Here is a 16,169-nt window from a genome sequence, read left to right as displayed (position 1 = left end):
GTTTCCAGAACTGCATCTTGATGTATGCTGGAAAAAGGTAATTTGATTTTGTGATGATTTATTCAGTCTTTATTATAATTACTGATTTGAAATTATTGATTTATCCTGGTCCCATACAAATGAAAAGACATGTGACAAGCGAGCCTTATGCCCAAGAGGATGGAAGAATTTATTTGGTTGAACTTATATTACTTCTGTTGTCTCCTCCCACTCCACGCACACACAGGTTTGCCTTCTCTCCTCCGGTTTATGAAGCAAGGTGTCTTCTCGCTGCTTTAGATTACAACCACCACAATCACCGACCAGATTACATTGACCGGAATAATGAGTTATCGTAAGTCTTACATTTTATTGATGTACAGGACAACTGAATAATACTGAATATCTTGTCCAATGTGCTGATTTATTAAAATGTAATAAATTGTAAATTGTAAAATGTACATAAATTATTTGGTTGAAGTATTGTTTGACAACCATTTACCAACAAAGGTAGGGGAGAGAGGGAGACATGTTGTAAATCTTTATATTGTTGTCTTTTAGATTTAGGAGACTCTACAGCAAGAAGTCACGCAATTACCGTGTCCAAGCGGTAAAGGTAGCAAAAGACTACAGCTACATCCCTGAGCTGCAGTGTTGCATCCTGAGGAAACGTATGGATGGAGGGGGGCTCCCAAGGAGAGCCAAACTGTCACAGGATGACCCAAGGCGCCTTGGAAATCTTGCGGGAGTTGTCCCCCCCCCCCAACAGCAGAACTGGTCCGGACCCAAGTTCGCAGAGGTCAGGTATATCGTTCACCTACATCACACATTTCAAATAATTGTTGTTGTAGACAGAGAACTGAGGCACTTCTGAGGATAAGATTAATTAAAATGCTTTTATTGGTGCATGGCTAATCTATTAAAAGCGTGTCTACGTGTTTCAGCCAAACTGGCCTTCGTCAGGACAGAAGTGAAAACTTCTTCTTTCTTTCTTTTTTCACTTCTGTCCTGACGAAGGCCAGTTTGGCTGAAACGCGTAGACACGCTTTTAATAGATTAGCCATGCACCAATAAAAGCATTTTAATTAATCTTACCCTCAGAAGTGCCTCAGTTTTCTGTCTACAACATTTTATGGATCTCCCCGAATGAAGAGCACCCGAGGGATACACTTTTTGGCAATACCCAAGCAGCACTCCATGCACATGTTCCTGTCTGAAAATAATTGTTGTTGTGGAGCTCAGGTCAAACAATACCTCTTTGAAATCTTCTGCTCACTATCACCATTTGTAATACACTGCTAATTCATTTTCAAGTCAGGAACTTCCATTTCTAATGGTAAAATTATTTGCACCAAGCAATTATTTATATCTGATATCCCAAGGTTATTGAAAATAACAATCACCAGATTAGATTATGAGGCATTTTTGTTATGTTCTAACGCTACTGTTCTCTTCTCTCCATAAAGGCCTCAGCTACATGAAGCAAGAAAGGGAGAAGACAAGACAGTATCATCTTCCACACATTTTTTATTATGAACATATAAATAAATAATTAAAAAAAATTCAACAACATGCATTTCCAATAAATAATGAAAATAAAAAATATATATTGCACATAACTGTTTTCTCTTTTAGTCAGCCACCCTAAATGGGGCTTCCTTGTATCCCGTGTACTGCCCAAATGGGTCGGGAAATTTAGCCCTGATTCTTAGGACACAACAGCTTGGTATTGGTCTCCGGTTGCCTCCTCCCAGACGCCCATGTTGCCAGATGGTGAATTGCCGGTAGACAGCGAACCGAAACTCTCGATTGTCACTGCCCACTTCTTGACTGTCCTCCAGAGCGAAGATGTCGTTCCACGTCATCCTCACCAGACGCAGCATACCCTCATCCAGACAGTACAGCTCCAGGTGGGCACTCCTGCTCAGACAGTGGTCTGGAGCCTGCCGACAGCACAGGTTTTCCAACTGTGTTGGCATGCGTCGGCAGTTCAAGCAGGTGCACCACGCAGGCTGCCCTGTGTCTGGATGATGTGGTCCTGGTGTCTGGTGCCGGAACTCGAGGGTGTCCAGCATCACCCCTGGAAGACGAGTCACCACCGACTGAAGGAGGACATCCCTCTCCTCCTGGCTCAGATGCTGTAAAGCCGTCTAGAAATTGATCAAGGAAATAGATTTACAGAGATAGATTAATATTTCAAGTATGTGTGCTCCTAGACTCATTCATATAACAAGATTATTATAAATAATAGCTATAACCAACCTGCATCTCAGCTAAGCTGGCAGCTCGAAGCTCGAATCAAAATCCTGAAACAGAAACAATGACAATAAGAACATATGTATTATCCGCAAAGGAATGTTATGACTTTATTTGATGTAATTTTTATTCAGATTCAACATTGACATTTTTCTCTTTCTTGTATTTACGTTGTCATGGTGCAGTGCTATTGATAGCATTCATATTGTCATATGATGGAAATGGTTTCACAAATTATCTCAGTAACTTGACACAATAAATGAGACATCACACATTGGATGCTGTTTCATGATAGTTCAGCCTGCAAAGTGAAAAAGGTGACAACGTACAAAACTAAAACCCTCTTCATTCACTTCTACTACCTAGCCTGTTGACAAAAAAAATGAATGTACCCAAAAGGTGACTTGTTTGCAGGTTACTGCAAACTTACCTCATTATATTACTCATCAGCTTTTTAGCAAGCATTGTACTAACTATGTTGGCAATTAGCAAAGTCTGAATTTGGCTGCAGACACAAAGCTAAATGCTCGTAAAATACAACCAGAGGAGGAAAGTAAGCTTCACTCATCAGTAACAAAACAATAAGGCTTATTGGCTCGTGAAATGTTTTACTCACCATTTGGCCAGTGAAAGGTAAACTTACATTACAACCGTCATTTTGCTAAATAAATATCCTAATGTTGTCAAGGAAATAAAGTTAGACTAAAATGAACATTGTTAGTTACTTACTTCGTCGCTTGACATGATTGACGAGGTTTTGCACACGTCACTATCACAACTCAGTGCTGTGAGGGGTCTGTGCGCGCTCCCGTGCCGGCTTCACTGTTAGCTGCAGTACCCCAACGGCCGCCGTGGTGAGGGTGGCGATAGAGAGTCTCATTTTTAAAAAGCAGCCGCAAGCTCCTTTAAGTAAAAATATATATTTATTATCTCAGCATTTAATTAATTAATGACACATTTAATTAATGATTTCGTTTTACGTGTGAATCATGAAATGTAAAACTGCATTTAATTAATTAATGACACATTTAATTAATGATTTCGTGTTGCTGAATCATGAAATGTAAATGTAAAACTGTCAGTTTCACTCGTCAAACTCAGTGGGCGGGGCTAACGCAAATCTAGTGGAATCCACTGCTTTGGTCTGAAACTGGAGGTGGAAGAGGAAGCCGTTCTAAACATGGCAGCTGTGAGTTTGGAGGATTTTCGTGAACTTTGTAGAGAGTTGGTGAGCGATATCTTCGACCTTGCAGAGTATGTGGAACAGGATCTGCTGACCCCGAGCATGTAGCGTGCTTCCTCTGCTGGATTCGCGTTAGCCCCGCCCACTGAGTTTGACGAGTGAAACTGACAGTTTTACATTTACATTTCATGATTCAGCAACACGAAATCATTAATTAAATGTGTCATTAATTAATTAAATGCAGTTTTACATTTCATGATTCACACGTAACACGAAATCATTAATTAAATGTGTCATTAATTAATTAAATGCTGAGATAATAAATATATATTTTTACTTAAAATGAATTGTATTTTAATTAATTAATAACATATTTCATTCTAATTTTAATTAATTAATGACACATTTAATAAATTAATGATATATTTAATTCCCATTTTAATTAATTAATGATGTATTTATTTATTTATTTAATTTTGGCACAAAAAATCCTCCATAGTCTCGAGTGCCTGGATCTCTTGCTTCTATTTTTCCACTATTACTGGGACATTGGGCTCCCCCATATCTAACTGACCTTGTTTTTGTGGTGATCGGTACTTGCATATCAGTGAAATAAGATCTAAAGCGTGGACAGATTTTATCATTTAGCAAATCCAAACATTTAAAAATGTTTGTCTTGCCTCATGGAAATTATTTGTAACGCCAAGAGACCCAGGGTTACAAAAAGAAAAACAAACTTATGTTTACTTGTTTGACTTTCATAGAAACGCTAGGCTGCATTCATTTTTTGCTTTGTTTACACTTCAGAGCAGAAATCATGCAGTCGTTATACAAAATAAAAAAATTTATGACAGGAAGTTCAAAATACAAAATTGCTCATTGACTTGTAAAATAAAAACTTTTTTTTAATAAGCCTTTTCACTCCATTGAACAGAATTGGATGATTCTCTGACGATCCCTGAAGTCGCCTATTTGCAATTAAACCATACAAACGTAATAATGTGATACAGGAGAACCCCTGGATAGCTGTCCCCTGTAGTGACTAGTGTGTGTATAAAGCCTTATCTAATAGAATAGAATAGACTTTATTGTCATTGTGCTCAGGTTACAATGAGATTGGTCGGGATGTTCCAACCAAAGTGCAAAGGAAGCAAAAATAAGAGGAATAAATAAGTATGAAAAGCACAGTATAAAAACATAAAAGCAATACAAACAACGTCTGGATAAAGTGCAACAAACTGTGACCTAGACATCAGAATCAGAATCAGAATCAGAAAGGGGTTTATTGCCAAGTTTGTTAACACACACAAGGAATTTGTTGTGGTGATTGGTGCAATACAATAAAAATAAAAATATAAAAACAAACAAATGTATAGAGATAAAATAAGAGATAGAATAAAATAAAATGTATAAACAGAAATAAACAGAAATGTATAATATGAGTTTTTAAAGTGCCTCCGGGCACTCCGGTTTCCTCCCACAGTCCAAAAACATGCATGCTAGGTTAATTGGTGATTCTAAATTGCCCGGTGTGAGTGTGAGTGTGTCTGGTTGTCTGTTTATATATCACTCCCACATCATTAAAAAAAATACACCTGTTCTGTTATGTTATGCTATGCTATGCTGTGTATTATTTAACAATCTAATGGCCCAGGGATAGTAGGTGTTTTTGAGTCTGTTCGTCCGCTGCTTGAGGACTCTGTACCTCCTGCCGGAGGGCAGCAGGTCAAAAAGACTGTGCTCGGGATGAGATGGGTCCTGCAAAATCCTTTTAGCCCTTTTCAGCCCCTGAGAGTCTGCAATGTCATTTAGGGAGGGCAGGGGGCGGCCGACGATCTTCTGGGCCGCTTCTATGACCCCCTGCAGAGCTGTCTTGTCCTTCACAGTGAGGCCGGCATACCACACTGTGATGCCAAAAGTCAGCACACTCTGCACTGCCGACCGGTAGAAGCACTGCATGAGCTCGGGCTGCACGTTGCACTTCCTGAGCAATCTCAGGAAATGCAGTCACTGCTGGGCTTTGTTGACCACCGCTGCTGGGTTGGTGTGCCATGCCAGGTCATCAGACACATGGACTCCCAGGAACCTGAAGGAGGAAACTCTGTCCACACACACCCCGTTGATCTGCAGCGGGACGTGGTCAGCTCTCTTCTTCCTCCAGTCCATCACCATCTCCTTGGTTTTGCTGGTGTTCAGCAAGAGGTTGTTGGCTGAACACCAGGTCACCGGTCTCTGGACCTCCTCCCTGTACGCTGTCTCGTCGCCGCCAGAGATGAGACCCACCACTGTTGTGTCATCGACGAACTTGACGATGATGTTGGAGTGGTGGAGGGGGGCACAATCGTGTGTGTACAGCGTGAACAGGAAGGGGCTGAGCACGCAGCCCTGGGGATAGCCAGTGCTGAGTGTTCGAGTGGAGGATGTGTGGGGCCCCACCCTCACCATATTAATATTAATGTAATATAATGTAATACAAACAAAACAAAAAAAATTAAATGCAAACGTCTAAGTGAAAGTCTTTGAAGGAACAGAATGTACAAAGATTTCACTGAAATGAATGCATTTTTCCAAAAGATTTGATCTAAGTAAACACTAGATGCCGAAATTATTCTGCAATTTCTCCAACGTATGAACTGTTTTTATGTAGTTCCACATAAAATAATAACAAATAATAACCTGCTCATGAATCTCAGCATATATGAATGTAAGGTGAAAAGAGAAGTTGATTCTGTATTTATTATGGAAAAAGTTGGAGTTAACAACCAAAACTAAACAGTATGTGCAGGAATGTATAAAGAAAAAAAGTGCTTTTAACAGTAAAGAATCTTACAAATACCCGTTTACTACAGTTAAGACAGCGTTGTAGTGAATCAAATGAAGCCAAAGGTCCTAGTTTTTTTCCATTAACACAACATACTTGCTGTTTTTACTTGAAGTTTTAGACATCCCCTTTGTAGCCAGAAATGGTCATTTGTTATATTTTTATTTTATTGGGTTTCTAAAAAATAATATGTACCATGTGTGTTTCTTTTGAGCAACATTGTATCTGTGTGTGTATGTCCTTCAGTACTTCAGTACCTGCTGTAGGGGCAGCAGAGCCAGGCCTCCTCCTAATTGGTGGTGGGCACATTGACTACGTTTACGTGCAGTAAATAACCCTTTTAAAACTCGAATATTGGCAATAACCTGAATTTGCACGGCCATGTAAACACCAATAACCCCTTTGAATAACCCGAATTTGCGCATATTTGGGTTTTTAATAACCCGAATATGAGCCCTGGGTTACTCCTTTTAAAACCCGAATATTTGGTCATGTAAACACCAAACGCAATATCCCCATCAAACGGAACAGGAATTTGTTTTCTGCGCATGCTCTGTTCACAAGGAATCCTGGTCTTTTGAGTCCAGGAAGTTCTTCTAAACACGGAGAAACCAAGACCAGGAGGAGACTAATCACTTCATAAATGTAATGAAGGATATGAACATTTCTGCATTTGTAGACGGTAGAAAGTACTGGGATAGCCAGATTTACAAGACGGTGAGAGAAAAGTTGCGCAAAGCAGCATTTGTTTTGAATTTGGATACAGGAAGAAGAAGTGGGATGACGGTAATTGTGTCATGATGTTCTCCGTGCGTCGCTGGTTTGATCCAGATATCCTGAATGATTAATTACCATGTAAACGGAATATTCTGAATGTTTCAGTAACCAGAATATTAGCAATAACCCCAATTTAGACTGCATGTAAACGTAGTCAGTGAGTGCAGCTGATGAGCCGAGCTCATTCTGAACTGAGCTTCAGTGGTGATAGCAGCTCTTCGTGTGCTGAACAAGAGTTGCCTTAAAATAAACACAACTAAACTATCCTAAAAACGTGGTAGAAGGCTTACACGGTACGTTGTGGGGTTGCTGGTTATCAAAGAGTTATTAATAATTATCCTTCGACAATTATTAATAATTAATAAAGTAGATTATTTATCAAATTGAATTATCAAAATGAATTAATCAAAACGGGGCACCACCTGACTTAATCAGGAAAATGATAACTAAACGGGAAAATCAGTCTCAAGGTAAGTTATTCCTCAGAATAATAGTGAAGGGAGGAGTCCGAGCACAGACCTTTGCAACCAGCAGTTGTGACAAATACCGTATTTTCGCGACCATAAGGCGCAACTTTTTTTTTTTTTTTTTTTTTTTAATGTGCCGGGCGCCTTAAAGGAGCTTGCGGCTGCTTTTTAAAAATGAGACTCTCTATCGCCACCCTCACCACGGCGGCCGTTGGGGTACTGCAGCCAACAGTGAAGCCGGCACGGGAGCGCGCACAGACCCCTCACAGCACTGAGTTGTGATAGTGACGTGTGCAAAACCTCGTCAATCATGTCAAGCGACGAAGTAAGTAACTAACAATGTTCATTTTAGTCTAACTTTATTTCCTTGACATTAGGATATTTATTTAGCAAAATGACGGTTGTAATGTAAGTTTACCTTTCACTGGCCAAATGGTGAGTAAAACATTTCACGAGCCAATAAGCCTTATTGTTTTGTTACTGATGAGTGAAGCTTACTTTCCTCCTCTGGTTGTATTTTACGAGCATTTAGCTTTGTGTCTGCAGCCAAATTCAGACTTTGCTAATTGCCAACATAGTTAGTACAATGCTTGCTAAAAAGCTGATGAGTAATATAATGAGGTAAGTTTGCAGTAACCTGCAAACAAGTCACCTTTTGGGTACATTCATTTTTTTTGTCAACAGGCTAGGTAGTAGAAGTGAATGAAGAGGGTTTTAGTTTTGTACGTTGTCACCTTTTTCACTTTGCAGGCTGAACTATCATGAAACAGCATCCAATGTGTGATGTCTCATTTATTGTGTCAAGTTACTGAGATAATTTGTGAAACCATTTCCATCATATGACAATATGAATGCTATCAATAGCACTGCACCATGACAACGTAAATACAAGAAAGAGAAAAATGTCAATGTTGAATCTGAATAAAAATTACATCAAATAAAGTCATAACATTCCTTTGCGGATAATACATATGTTCTTATTGTCATTGTTTCTGTTTCAGGATTTTGATTCGAGCTTCGAGCTGCCAGCTTAGCTGAGATGCAGGTTGGTTATAGCTATTATTTATAATAATCTTGTTATATGAATGAGTCTAGGAGCACACATACTTGAAATATTAATCTATCTCTGTAAATCTATTTCCTTGATCAATTTCTAGACGGCTTTACAGCATCTGAGCCAGGAGGAGAGGGATGTCCTCCTTCAGTCGGTGGTGACTCGTCTTCCAGGGGTGATGCTGGACACCCTCGAGTTCCGGCACCAGACACCAGGACCACATCATCCAGACACAGGGCAGCCTGCGTGGTGCACCTGCTTGAACTGCCGACGCATGCCAACACAGTTGGAAAACCTGTGCTGTCGGCAGGCTCCAGACCACTGTCTGAGCAGGAGTGCCCACCTGGAGCTGTACTGTCTGGATGAGGGTATGCTGCGTCTGGTGAGGATGACGTGGAACGACATCTTCGCTCTGGAGGACAGTCAAGAAGTGGGCAGTGACAATCGAGAGTTTCGGTTCGCTGTCTACCGGCAATTCACCATCTGGCAACATGGGCGTCTGGGAGGAGGCAACCGGAGACCAATACCAAGCTGCTGTGTCCTAAGAATCAGGGCTAAATTTCCCGACCCATTTGGGCAGTACACGGGATACAAGGAAGCCCCATTTAGGGTGGCTGACTAAAAGATAAAACAGTTATGTGCAATATATATTTTTTATTTTCATTATTTATTGGAAATGCACGTTGTTGAATTTTTTTTTATTATTTATTTATATGTTCATAATAAAAAATGTGTGGAAGATAATACTGTCTTGTCTTCTCCCTTTCTTGCTTCATGTAGCTGAGGCCTTTATGGAGAGAAGAGAACAGTAGCATTAGAACAAACAAAAATGCCTCATAATCTAATCTGGTGATTGTTATTTTCAATAACCTTGGGATATCAGATATAAATAATTGCTTGGTGCAAATAATTTTACCATTTAGAAATGGAAGTTCCTGACTTGAAAATGAATTAGCAGTGTATTACAAATGGTGATAGTGAGCAGAAGATTTCAAAGAGGTATTGTTTGACCTGAGCTCCACAACAACAACAATTATTTTCAGACAGGAACATGTGCATGGAGTGCTGCTTGGGTATTGCCAAAAAGTGTATCCCTCAGGTGCTCTTCATTTGGGGAGATCCATAAAATGTTGTAGACAGAAAACTGAGGCACTTCTGAGGGTAAGGTTAATTAAAATGCTTTTATTGGTGCATGGCTAATCTATTAAAAGCGTGTCTACGCGTTTCAGCCAAACTGGCCTTCGTCAGGACAGAAGTGAAAAAAGAAAGAAAGAAGAAGAAGTTTTCACTTCTGTCCTGACGAAGGCCAGTTTCAAGATATTCAGTATTATTCAGTTGTCCTGTACATCAATAAAATGTAAGACTTACGATAACTCATTATTCCGGTCAATGTAATCTGGTCGGTGATTGTGGTGGTTGTAATCTAAAGCAGCGAGAAGACAACTTGCTTCATAAACCGGAGGAGAGAAGGCAAACCTGTGTGTGCGTGGAGTGGGAGGAGACAACAGAAGTAATATAAGTTCAACCAAATAAATTCTTCCATCCTCTTGGGCATAAGGCTCGCTTGTCACATGTCTTTTCATTTGTATGGGACCAGGATAAATCAATAATTTCAAATCAGTAATTATAATAAAGACTGAATAAATCATCACAAAATCAAATTACCTTTTTCCAGCATACATCAAGATGCAGTTCTGGAAACTCTCCAGTTCTGAAGTTGACCTGTAATGTAAAACAAAGCTAAAACTTTAGAAGATTATTGTTATAATTCCATCTTTTTATGATTTGTAATGTGTCAGGTTTCATACTGATACTATAGCTGTTCTGCTAATATAAAAAAATCTTATTAATTTACTGTTGGATTGGAACCATTTACATCCAGTTCTATTCTGTAATCAAAAAACCAAAATATAAACATGAATGTGCAATAAAGTAGACATTGGAGATGAAAAGATGTGGAGATTTGTTGAATTTTTCAACTCACACACTGTTGAGCAAGTTGTTCGCTCGTTCCTCATCCAGTATAATAGCATCCACTGCAAGATCCATGGATTTGAAACTACAGACAATACAAGTATGTTCATAAAGATTATTACTGGTATCGTTTAGGGGTGGGAAAAAAAATCGATATTTCAATATATTGTTGTGCTCTCTGTTTCAATAAATAATCGATATACTGTCGGCTAATATCGATATTTTATTACCACACATAATGGTTTACGCGGTTGTCACCGCACTATTGTTCAAGCTCTGCCCCGCCCGCCCCCGCTGCCCTCGTGAACAAAACAAACATATCAAAGCGGCCGCCTGAGAAACCAGCTCAGAAAATACAGAACCACGGGTTACTTCGTACAGACAGCGGGCTGAGCAGCACTGTTAATGCTGGAAGTTACTGGTGTTTAAGCTGCCATGTGCGTTAATGTCCGCTCACACAGACAACCAGCTGCGTTAAGAAACGGACCCCGCTCCGCTCGCGCTCCACGTGAGGAGAGCGGCTCGCGTTACACCAACGCAGAGCCTACGCCGTAGGGTACGCGGCGACGCGTACAGTACGGTGCGTGTCGCCGCGTACCTTACGGCGTAAATCTGCGTTGGTGTAACGCGGAACCATAAATCAGCCTTCACACACGACACGGACACACAGACACACGCCCACCCGTGCACAACCAGTGTTCATGCTTTGGATATTTCAGCTTAAATTTCAAAATGTTATATTAGTTCAATGAAGTTCATATTATTTATATTTATTATAGCTTGTTTGGTTTCTTCTGTTATCGGATACAGTTTGTCATGATAAGTGAAAAATGCCTGATGCTTCATGGCAATATGTGTGTGTGGTGACAGAATAAATTAGACAGGCTAAAAGGATATTGGAAAAGAAGGCATATTGAAAAGCCTATTTGAGTTATTTCTTAGTTATTTCACAATATTTATTTGTGAAAGTATTATTTCACTAGTTATTTTACAGTCATATAATTCAGGCAACAGCGCAAACATTTTTTTTAATAACACTAATCCACATCAATATCGGATCAAATCGAATCAAATGGTGATAATAGATTCTGAATCTTAAGAATCGGATCAATTCTTGACATTTTAATAGATACCCAGCCCTAGGAGGCAGTGAGGTACTGTGCAAAATTAAGTTGCTTACTGACTTTTCAGTATTAGAAACAAAGCAGTGCACTGTCTTGGTTTATATAAAACATGTTATTAATGTTCATGCACTTTAATTTGTCCAGCTGTACAGTGTTTACATTTACAAGCCTAGGAGACAGTGAGGAAATATACAAATGCACTTTCTTGTATGAAGTTTTAGCATTGAATAAATGCATAACTACAGACGTTTTCCTTTTTATAGGTATTTTTTCTTTTTCAGTCCCATATATCGTGATATATCGCTCTTACCGATATATCGATATATCGATATATCGAATATCGAAAATATCGTGATATTATCGATATCCTGGGCCACATATCGCCAAAGTATCGAATTGGGACTTACCCGTATCGTCCCACCCCTAGTATCGTTACTACAAAGCAAAAATGGAGCAAAATCCATCTCCCCTAAACTCACTCAACAAATACCACAAACCTGCCCTGGATTATAAATAAAATAAATAAATAAATAAATAAATAAATGTACTATAGCATTTGTCATGAACACATTTACCTTTCTTCCAAAGGATCCAAAGCTTGGTCCTCACTCATTGCCTCCCTGTCAAGACAATGTCAAGAATGTAATCAGTGATGTTTGTGTAGTTGTCAAGTGTGGCTAAATACATGATTACTATGTGTAATGTAATATCAGCACTTTATGCTGTTTTAGTCATTTTTTTTCAATGTTTGTCTAACTAAAAACATACTCTCATACCCTCAGACACAGGTTCAATTGGAGATAACCGATGACAGAGTTTAGCAGCTTTTCCCTTGCTGGGTGTTGAGACTTTCCTCTCCATACTTCCCAGAGTAGCTGCTTCAGGGGGGTCCTTCTTCTTATATCTTAAAAAAAACAACATTTTACACTCTTAGTCAGACCGCATATGTAAACAAGCTGGCTGTAACTAATGCTGCGTTCCATTTGTCCTCGGAAGTCAGAATTTCCCAGTTCCCAGTCGGAATTTTCAACTGGAATGCCCCTCGAAGTGGGATTTCCTACTGGGAAAGTGGGAGAGTCTTCACCACCCCCGAGTTACCATTCCAAGATGGCTGCCATTCCCAGTTCCCAGTTCCGATCTCCGAAGTAAATGGAACGCGGCATTAGCTACCTTTGTGTCTTTCATTTTCGGTCAGAACAAACATGGCTAAATACTTTTGCCTGCAAAAACAAAAACTATAATGATGATGATGATGAACCGAGTCTTGTGCAATACAAAATACGGAGAAAGACCGGAGAATGAATAGTGAATGAACGGAGCGATGAATAAATGAATGTATGGAAAGTGAGCTTTTTGCCATTACGGTTGATATAGTGTGAGAGGCTTGGGGTTGATATGTGTAAGCGGCTAATGTTACTACACAACAACAAACAAGTATGCTCCACAGCTGTGGACTAAGTTACTTCTTTGCGGCTAACGCTACTTAGCACGTTAGGCCACTCCGACTCCTTGGTAATCTCATGTGATTTTCAAATCAAGCTCTAAATCAGACTTACAATGTTATCTTACCTGGTCAGTAGGAAATGAGCCATGTCAGCATCTGTTTTCAGTCCCAGTTCAAGTTGAAGCTGCCTCCATGACTCAAACGCATATCCAATGTTTACTCGTTTGCTTATCCGTGTTAACTCGTAATTTCTTTTCGACTCGCGACTTGTCTCTGATAAAGGCTTCGTTTTCTTCTTGGTAGCACTTTTTAGTGGGCTTTGAGTGGCGCTGGGTCGTTTCCCGGCTGTGGAAGAATCCATGTCTACCCAAACAGAAGTTTGGATCCACCGCGCTCGTCTTCTTCCTGAATCTAAGCCCAGCGCCGTCGAGAACGCGCATACAGCATCATGTCACGTCACATCCGCAGCCCAGCGCGGGAAAATCGGGACCGACTTGCAGCACATTTTGAAAAAAAAAAAAACAGCCCCAAGCTCCTTTAAGAAACGGTGCGCCGTGTCTATTACCTGAATTACGGTAATGTCAGGTCGGCCACCATGAGAAGGTAAAAAGAGAAGGGGGCGGGTGAAGCTGAATGAGACCATCCACTGAGCTGTTTAATGCGAAACAGATGATGAAGACTTTTAAGGATTTGCTTGATGTGTAAAGTGAAATAAAATACAATCAAACTAAGTTTTGCTCCGCTCTATTTAAATAAGCACACTTGTGTGTGAGTGTTCTGCAGCGCGCGTGTGTTTTGCATGTCGGGAACCGATGCAGCAGCGCGGTGATGCGCGCTGCTGCAGCCGACTTCCTGGTTCCCCAAGCGGGTCCGATGACCTGGTTCCCGGCCGCTTTAAGAGCAGAGATTTCTGGGGTCTGTCTCAGGTCAGATCAGCTTCACTCTCCGAGATTTGCAGCCAAATCTGTCGGTTACAAACCCGGTACCGGATCCCGACATGCGCGTGTGTGTATTCGCGGCGCGACACACAGATTCTCATGTAGCCTATGTGGTGCTGGACTGGCGCAGCTGATGGACAGAAACTTATGGTGATTTTTAAAAGAAAAACTTTGCATAAGACGTTTCCAGCCGGAGTCATTATAAGGGTGAATGAAAAGAGGGGGCTGGATGAAGGGATGATGGTGATCAAGAAGCTGAGACAGGTCTGGAAATTCGGACTGGCGCAGATGAATTAACGGAGCTCCTGTCGGATACAAACCCCGGTACCGGCTCCCCGACAGCGCGTGTGTGTGAGCGGGTCCAGCGCGAGGGTCCCGGTACGCGGGACCCGGGACCGCCGCGGGACCAGCGCGGGGGGGGGCGGACCGGGACCCGGGACCCGGTCCAGCGCGAGGGAGCAAACGGGGAGCGGGACCCGGGACCGCCGCGGTCGGGATTTTTAAAAGAAAAGCGTTCCCTAAAGAGACTTTTCCAGCCAGAGTGAAATGAAAAGGGCTGGATGGATGAGGAGATGATCAGTGGCTGAGACAGGTTTGTGCAGCAACCCGGTGGTTTTTTTAAATTCTTTAATGCAGAAACAGAATATGAACCTTTGAAGGGTTTGATTGATGTGAAAAGTGAAATAAAATATCAAACTAAGTTTTGCTTCTGCTGTATTTTTAGCGCGTGTGTTTTGCAACGCGTGTGTGTGCAGCTCCGTCTCCGTAGACGGCGCCTTTTGGGTCGGTGCGCCATATGTGTGTTTTAACACCAAAAATGACACACAAAACTGAGGGTGCGCCTTTCCACACAGTGCGCCATATGGTCGCGAAAATACGGTATGTATAAAATAAACACAAACAACTTCTCTCATTCAAATTAATCAAAATTTTTTTACCCAGGTGTTAAAAGATGATAAAACAACACTTAGGATAAATTCTGATGGCTAAACTACACAAAAACAACTAACTAACAGTAAACACAAACTTCAGATTGTGTGTGTGTGTGTGTGTGTGTGTGTGTGCGTGTGTGTGTGTGTGGCGCAATTCACAGCGCTATTTGCGGGTGCAATCTATTCTTTGTGGATTTGGCCCTTAAACTGATAGGGAAGCACCAAACAGGGTTATGTGAGGGGTGTGGGGAGGAGGAGTCAGTAGAGCACGTAGTTTTGAGCTGTAGGAGGTATGAGGTGCAGAGAGAGGAGATGGTGAATAGATTGAAGGATTTAGGGATACAGGATTTTACACTGAAAGGGTTATTAAATATGGGTGAGAGAGCACAGGTTTTTTAAGGGAGACGGGGGTGTATGATAGGCAGGGATAGAGTAATAAGGGGAATATAGGTGAGGTCGGTGTGGGAGGTGTAATAATTATTGGTTTTATCAGGTGATAGGGAAACTGCGGTTTGGTCCACACTCCGGAACAGAAGGTGGCGGTAATGCACCTAAAAGCTGGATGCCAGAAGAGAAGAAGATGTGCGCCAGGCAGTGAACAGACTGCACATTTGGAAACTTTTCTTGGAGTGGGACGATGAGCCCACTGTTTTTTCCCGTGAGCACTGCAGCTCCGTCGGTGGCAATGCTGATCAGGTGCGTCTTAAAAAAGTCATCGTCTAATCCGGCTTCATGTAGACTCTCCATCAAGGAATTAAAAATTGATTCAGCATCGAGCCCATCTGTTAGTTCCACTAGATCCAGAAAAACATTTTCTACATCCCCCTTACCGCTGACATCACATCTGGCGTAGATTATTAGATAGGCCAAGCCATGAACAGTGCTTTCATCAATGGTGATTGACACCCGTGAATCCATTTCTGTAATATTGCAGGTGAATTTGCGCTGCATTTCCTCGGCAATGTGATGGATTATTTCTGCACATGCATGGTCAGATTTGTGCCGCATTTGCGCCCACAATTTGCCCCGCTTTAAGGTCCTATTCACAAAAGATTTTGCTCTAATGATATGCCGGCGCAAACACGCCCATAAAGTTTTGCAGTAACTTCATTAACACCGGATCGGGATCAGATCAGGATCTGACGGTAATTCATGTTCTGTGTTTTGCTACACACACCTACAGGTCAGCTGTTAAACACACACATTCTAGATTTATATTT

At 41.0% G+C, this 16,169-nt stretch overlaps 3 long non-coding RNA genes across 3 annotated transcripts; 1 reads left to right on the top strand and 2 right to left on the bottom strand.

Annotated features, from left to right (window-relative positions):
- Positions 1 to 2,054: 2,054 nt before the first annotated feature.
- LOC133457552 (uncharacterized) lies at positions 2,055 to 3,048 on the bottom strand. The gene is made up of 3 exons (XR_009783867.1): positions 2,965 to 3,048; positions 2,242 to 2,285; positions 2,055 to 2,129 (listed from the first exon to the last, which is right to left on the bottom strand). It is a non-coding gene; the product is annotated as an uncharacterized LOC133457552 (long non-coding RNA).
- Positions 3,049 to 7,684: 4,636 nt separating this feature from the next.
- On the top strand, positions 7,685 to 8,715 carry LOC133457548 (uncharacterized). Its single transcript, XR_009783866.1, has 3 exons — positions 7,685 to 7,808; positions 8,485 to 8,528; positions 8,641 to 8,715. It is a non-coding gene; the product is annotated as an uncharacterized LOC133457548 (long non-coding RNA).
- Positions 8,716 to 12,210: 3,495 nt separating this feature from the next.
- Positions 12,211 to 13,399, bottom strand: LOC133457544 (uncharacterized). Its single transcript, XR_009783864.1, has 3 exons — positions 13,205 to 13,399; positions 12,412 to 12,539; positions 12,211 to 12,255 (listed from the first exon to the last, which is right to left on the bottom strand). It is a non-coding gene; the product is annotated as an uncharacterized LOC133457544 (long non-coding RNA).
- Between the last annotated feature and the right edge of the window lie 2,770 nt (positions 13,400 to 16,169).

This window comes from Cololabis saira, chromosome 2 (assembly GCF_033807715.1).
Source record: "Cololabis saira isolate AMF1-May2022 chromosome 2, fColSai1.1, whole genome shotgun sequence".
Lineage (NCBI taxonomy): Eukaryota > Metazoa > Chordata > Actinopteri > Beloniformes > Belonidae > Cololabis > Cololabis saira.
Note: the sequence above shows the minus strand (reverse complement) of the source record. Positions and strands in the feature narration are given on the sequence as shown.